Source organism: Felis catus, chromosome E2 (genome assembly GCF_018350175.1).
Source record: "Felis catus isolate Fca126 chromosome E2, F.catus_Fca126_mat1.0, whole genome shotgun sequence".
NCBI classification, from domain to species: Eukaryota; Metazoa; Chordata; class Mammalia; order Carnivora; family Felidae; genus Felis; species Felis catus.
The window spans coordinates 1,608,005-1,615,062 of NC_058382.1; positions in this window are offsets into that span (position 1 = coordinate 1,608,005).

Below are 7,058 nucleotides of genomic sequence, written 5' to 3' on the forward strand. Positions count from 1 at the left end.
TCCAGTCTCAAGAAAAGCCTGAGAATAGAGAAAGGAATGGGCAGGGGCGAACCCAGAACCAACCCGGCATTAAATAGGTGCAGACAAGAAACCAACAGTCATGTTAGGAATGCTAACAATCCTTCGAGAATATATTACAAAAAACTTAAAAGTCATCGTTGGTTACTTATTTGTGTATGTGTGTGTTTTCTTTCTCGTGACAAGGTGAGAAAAGTCAGCTTCCAATGAATATACACACAGTTATAAAAATGGAAACAGGGTGTGTATTTGACCCTGCTGTTCTGTCACAATTACTAAACACATCACCAAGGAGTAGACCTCCACATTATTTTTCCCCCATGTGTAAAAAAGGGAATCACAACACACAGATTTCTTTCTTTTTAAATGCTTGTTTACTTTTGAGAGAGAGAGAGAGACAGAGCCAGAAAGGGAGGGGCAGAAAGAGAGAGAGAGAATCCCAAGCACCCTCTGTGCTGTTAGCCCAGTGCGGGGCTTGATCTCACGAACCAAGAGATCGTGACCTGAGCCGAAATCCAGCCAGAGACTTAACCGACTGAGCTACCCCGGCACCCCAACACACATATTTCTTGTAAGTACTTATGTTTATTTGTTTTTTAAAGAAACAAGAATCAGTAGTGCTCTTACATAAATGGGTACAGGGAGATACGAGAAACCTTCCTACAGAATTCCGAGTAACATATAGATCGCCTTATTTCAGATGGTGGAGTTTGATTCCCTTGAATTGGCTGGACTTAGTGACTAAGGATGAAAAGAAGAAAAGGGTAAGTTGACAGCAGAGGAAATGGGTAGACACCACCCTTACCGAGTGAGCAAGGTTAGCAGCATTAGTGATGTCCTGTTGACACCATGTACCACATAGTATGATGCAACAAAACTGTTCACTACTGTGATGTCCTTCCCCCAGACTCACCACTTTACTCATAAAAAAATCAGATAAGTGCAAATTGAGGAACATTGTATAAAATATCCAATGAAAACTCATCAAAAGTGTTGGGATGGTGAAAAACAAGTGTAACAAAGTAACTTGATTAAGTGCAACCTGGTGTCCTGGAATGGGATATTGCAACACAAGGACATTAGTGGAGGAAAAAAAAATGGTAAAATCCAAATAATTTGTAAACAATGTTATATCAATGTCAATTTCTTAGCTTTGACAAATGTACCATGTATCTGCATAATACATGAGGTGAAGCTGGGGTGGAAGTTATATATAATGGGAAATACATGCCACTTTACAGTAAATCTAAAATTATTTAAAAATAAAAATTTAAAAATAAAAAAGAGCAAGGAGGGATTTCTAGCTTGACAACAGGAGTAGTTATGTGGACTCATTCCCTAGTGAAACTGGTGGAAAAATTTTAAGCGAACAAAACCCAAAACATACAAGATTTAATATCTCTGGAAATGGATGTACAACAACAAGGTTATACAACGAATGAAGAACATTTATTCAAGATGATCTGTAATTCTGTAAAAACAGTGCGAGTCTGCGGTTTTTGAACCGAGACATTTAATCTCCTTCAACCTTCCCAGTTCAGGGAGATAGAAAATCCACTACAGTGGCGCAGATGAGAGCGCAGGGATCCCTCACTCCCAACTCCCACTCGGAGAGTTATCTTCCAGGAGGGCCAGGAGGTCAGCATCTCTCATCCTGCCCCCGGCTACTTGTTGTTAAGGTGAAGTTCCTGGCCAGTATGGTCCCCAGAGGTCTCTTTTAGCAGGTCGCCACTTCTAGGCTGGAGGTTCCGCCTTGGGCACCACGCTTCTGAGAATACTGGTCCACTCTCATTTTTGTGCCAGCTGAATGGAAGGATTTCCACACTCCGAGACGGCAGCTGAAAAGAGTTGAGGCCACTTCCCACTCACCCCACCTCAAATGGGGGTGTCAGACAGAAGTGGGACATTGTCCCCACTCCCAGTTCAAGAGTGCTGACTCAGTCATTTTGCTCTGGGGAAGCAGAGAACCTGGGAAGAGAAATTTGGGAGTAGCCAGCCTGGGGAAGAACAAATATCCAACAACATAGGAACCCAAGAAGCTTGAATACTTTTGGTTCAGGCTGTAGAGCAATCTCCCCCAGAACTTTGCTGAAAGCAGTTCTGGAACTCTGTCCTTGAACCCCGTGAATGGTCTCTGTAGCTCTCTGTCGGTGGGAAAACTCACCAACTCCCAGATTTTTCCTGGCCAGGAATGTGTTATGTGCCATGACGCTGGAATTCTGTAATCTGCATCGTGTTTGTCCCCTGTCATTTTAGGGGGAATAGTCCTCTAACAGGTGTCCACTCCAGTCAGCTCTTCCTTCCATTCCTTGTAGAATCTCTCCTGTTCTCTTGAAACCAGGAGCACAAACATATCTTTTTTTCCCCCAATGTTTATTTATTTTTGAGAGAGGGACAGAGAGAGAGGGAGACACAGAATCCAAAGCAGGCTCCAGGCTCTGAGCTGTCGGCAGAGCCCAATGTGGGGCTTGAACTCACAAACTGCGAGATCATGACCTGAGCTGAAGTTGGACGCTTAACTGACTGAGCCAGCTAGGTGCCCCAGGAGCACAAACATATCTTACTCTCAAACAATGACTCTTACCCAGGGACTACAGTTCCCTGTGAGTCACAGGCTAGTTCCTGGGAGCATAGAAAGGGAACGAGTAGATCAACAACCCATAGTCCTAACAATGGTGCCAAGGGACCAGGAGCATTTAGTAGCCTAATGGTAAAATCCACTCAACATTTGCTCTACAGATACTTCCAAGAGAAGCTGAGAGAAGGCACTTTGCAAAATGCTGTGAAGGATATAGTGTTGAGTCACTCACACCTGGATTGTCGACAGATGGTCCAGGGTGATGAGACTCAGTTCATGTCAACCATTACCTCCTCACAGAGGTTTCACCTTATCTCTCAATTTTAAATTAGTCCTCCACCCCAACATCACTCTTCTCTCTTGTCCCTCATAACGATTTGAAAAAAATATATAGAGAGACATATATTTGATCAATATTTATTGAGTGCCCATTTTTTGGACAGGCACTGCCCTACACAATGGGGACACATATAAACCAAAAAATAATGCATTCCTGTTCTAGAGGATCTTTCATCGTAACAACTAATAATTTAAAAACAAGAACAATGAAAAACCTAAACAATATAGGTTGGACGGGGGGAGTGCTGTGGAAACAGGAAAGTGTAGAGCAGATGAGAAATCGTGGGAGAGTAGAATGAAAGCAGTTTTGCAGCACTAAGTAACATGGTTGGGACAAGTCTAATGAGACATTTATCATCTAAGCACAGACTCTGAGGAGGGAAGGAGCCCTTATCTGAAGAAACAGGGTGTCACACAGAGAACACCTACAACAAGGAAATTGAAGGGGGAGAGCCCTGGGAGCCTGAAGAGGGGCAAGAATGTGGCCAGAGCTGTACCTGCAGGGGTTCGAGTGAGAGGAGAGGAGCCAGAGAGAGAAATGGAGACGCTGTGGTGCCTTGGACTACACAGGAGGTTGGAATACACTTCCTGCTTGCTCTACAATGTACCCAGGGACTGGTTGATCTCGTGCAGTAGCATACACAGACCTGAAAATGATTATCATGAAGGAAGTTTATTCCTACAGATCCATAGGCTCAGGATGCAGGGCACATGATTCAGGGTCTCCTGGAGACCAGGATGGGTCAGGAGGCAGAAGTGGAAGACAAAATGTGGTTCCGAGCTTTTGTATTTTGCACGAAGGAAAGGCAAGGCAGGGCAGGGGAGACAGCTTAGGATTGGCTAGTTTGAATACTATTAGCAGGCTTTAGAGCAGGAGGGCTGTCCTGATTTGTCTGGTCCCAGGATCTGGGATGATCTGCACAGAATACTGTTTCCTGAAGTGAAAGAGCCAGAAGGAGGCAGTGGTTCCCCTTAGTGTCTTTGTATTGTCTAATTTGCATATGAAAGGCAAGTCCACACCAGTAGTTTGCTACCTCTGAGGACTGGTTATCCTGGGAGGAGGCCGCCTGCCTGCCATGAGCAAGGCCCCAAATTTAGAGCATCAAGAATACAGACAAGCAAATCCCCTCTGTGAAATGGGTAGTTATGGCAGGGTTTTAAGTAAAGTATTGATGTCATCTGATTCATGTTGCAAAAAGATTACTCTGGGTGCTGCATGGGAGTTAGGCTATGGAAAGGGGAGGAGAGGGGGAAGATCTGTTGGAAAGTTCTCACTGCATTCCCCGTGGGTAAGGATGATGATGTAAGGTAGTGACAGCGGGGGTTGTTTATCACACACACTTGATCAGAAAGGAAAAGTAACCAAATTAGTACAAAAATATGGACATGACAAAACTACCCAAAACAATCTACATATTCAATGCAATCCCTATCAAAATAACACCAGCATTCTTCACAGAGCTAGAACAAACAATCCTAAAATTTGTATGGAAACAGAAAAGACCCCGAATAGCCAAAGCAATCTTGAGAAAGAAAACCAAAGCAGGAGTCATCACAATCCTGGACTTCAAGATGTATTACAAAGCTGTAATCATCAAGATAGTATGGTACTGGCACAAAAACAGACACTCAGATTAATGGAACTGAATAGAGAATCCAAAAATGGACTCACAAACATATGGGCAACTCATCTTTGACAAAGCAGGAAAGAATATCCAATGGAATAAAGACAGTCTCTTCAGCAAGTGGTGCTGGGAAAACTGGACAGCAACATGCAGAAGAATGAGACTGAACCACTTTCTTACACCATACAGAAAAAATAAACTCAAAATGGATGAAAGACCTAAATGGAAGACAGGAAGCCATAAAAATCCTCAAGGAGAAAGCAGGCAAAAACCTCTTGGATCTTGGCCACAGCAACTTCTTACTCAACACATCTCTGGAGGCAAGGGAAACAAAAGCAAAAATGAACTATTGAGACCTCATCAAAATAAAAAGCTTCTGCACAGCGAAGGAAACAATCAACAAAACTAAAAGGCAACCGACAGAATGAGAAAAGATATTTGCAAATGACATATCAGATAAAGGGTTAATATCCAAAATCTATAAGGAATGTATCAAACACCCAAAAAACAAAAAATCCAGGGAAGAAATGGGCAAAAGACATGAACAGACACTTCTCCAACGAAGACATCCAGATGGCCAACTGACACATGAAAAAATGCTCAACATCACTCATCAGGGAAATACAAATCAAAACCACAACGAGACACCACCTCACATCCGTCAGAATGGCTAACATTAACAATCCAGGAAACAATAGATGTTGGCAAAGACGCGGACAGAGCAGATCTCTTTTGTACTGCTGGTGGGAATGCAAACTGGTGCAGCCACTATGGAAAACGGTATGGAGTTCCTCAAAAAATGAAAAATAGAACCACCATATGACCCAGCAATTGCACTACTAGGTATTTATTCAAAGGACACATGTATGCTGTTTCAAAGAGACACATGCACCCCAATGTTTATAGCAGCACTATCAACAATAGCCCAAGTATGGAAAGAGCCCAAATGTCCATCGATGAGTGAATGGATAAAGAAGATGTGGTATATATATACAATGGAGTATTACCTGGCAATCAAAAGGAATGAAATCTTGCCATTTGCTACTACATGGATGGAACTAAAGGGTATTATGCTAAGCGAAATTAGTCAGAAAAAGACAAATATATGACTTCACTCATATGAGGACTTTAAGACACAGAACAGATGAACACAAGGGAAGAAAAGATAATATAAAAACAGGGAGGGGACAAAACATAAAAGACTCTTAAGTATGGAGAACAAACAGAGGGTTACTGGAGGGGTTGTGGGAAGGGTGATGGGCTAAATAGGTAAGGAGCATTAAGGAACCTACTCCTGAAATAACTGTTGCACTATATGCTAATTTGGATGTAAATTAAAAAAACTTTTTTTAAAATAGGGACATGAACATAATGGTTTCACAGTATGGATTGTTATTTTAATCCATCCATACCCTACACTGCCTCCTTCAAATGGTTATTAGCACATTTCTGATGACACTACCGTTTTCCTGTCACAGAAATACTTCACTACATAGAGATGCTCAGGCTGATAGCACCGTTTTGCTGTCACAGAGCCTAGGCCAGGGGCCAGCAGGGCGGACTGAGCAGAAATGGGCCAACTGAACAGGCTTTGGATGCTCAAGTGCTACACATCCCAAAGGACCGGCCCCTGACCAGCTCTGGGAAGACAATCTAAGTGCTTAACATCTGGCCTGGGAAGTGATCTTACGCCTGAATCTGCAGGCCCCGCTCGCTGCATCCGTTTGACCAGATGATTGACGCGGACGGTGCGACTCACGGGGAATGGTGGCTTTTGTAGGCCTGAGGCTCTGGGACACACTGTATCTCTGCCTTCTGCGGACCCCCGGAGTACGTACCCACGGTCAGTCATGAAGGTGCGGCGTGCCTCAGTAAGAAACCCCGACATTAAAGCTTCGGTGAGCTTCCCTCATTGGCGATGCCTGAACATACTGTCACACCTTTGCCGAAAGAATTAAGCCTTGTGTGACTGTGCCTGGACGGGACACCTGAACGCTGGTGCTCAGTCTCCCTGGACCTTACCCTTTAGTGACCTTGGCCTGTGTCCCGCGCTGTCACAGGCAGGAACCATGTTACAGCTGTTCTGAGTGAAGCACATCCTCCTAGCACACCATCAAGCCTGAAGGTGGCTCTGGGGAGCAGAGAACAGTACGGACCCGTGCCATGATCTAGAAGCATGTTCCGGGCAAGGCTCGCCGAGGAAATGCTATTTGAGATGAGAGGTGAGGGATAAGCGTGCCCTCGCTGGGCAAAGTGGGGAGGAAGAGCCCATGGCAGGCGGAGGAGTGAAGGGAGACAGGGAGTGAAAAGAGGCCAGCGTCGTGCAAGAGGTAGTAAATGAGGCCCGTCCCCCACCAGGGAAGGCCCCGTGGATGGGCCGCGTGAAGGATTCGGGGTTTACCCCAGGAGTGGAGGGGAGTCGTGGAACGTTTTAGGGGGAGGGGGCGGGGGAGCAGCCCGTGACGAAATCGGAGCCGGATCTCTGGCGTCAGTGTGGA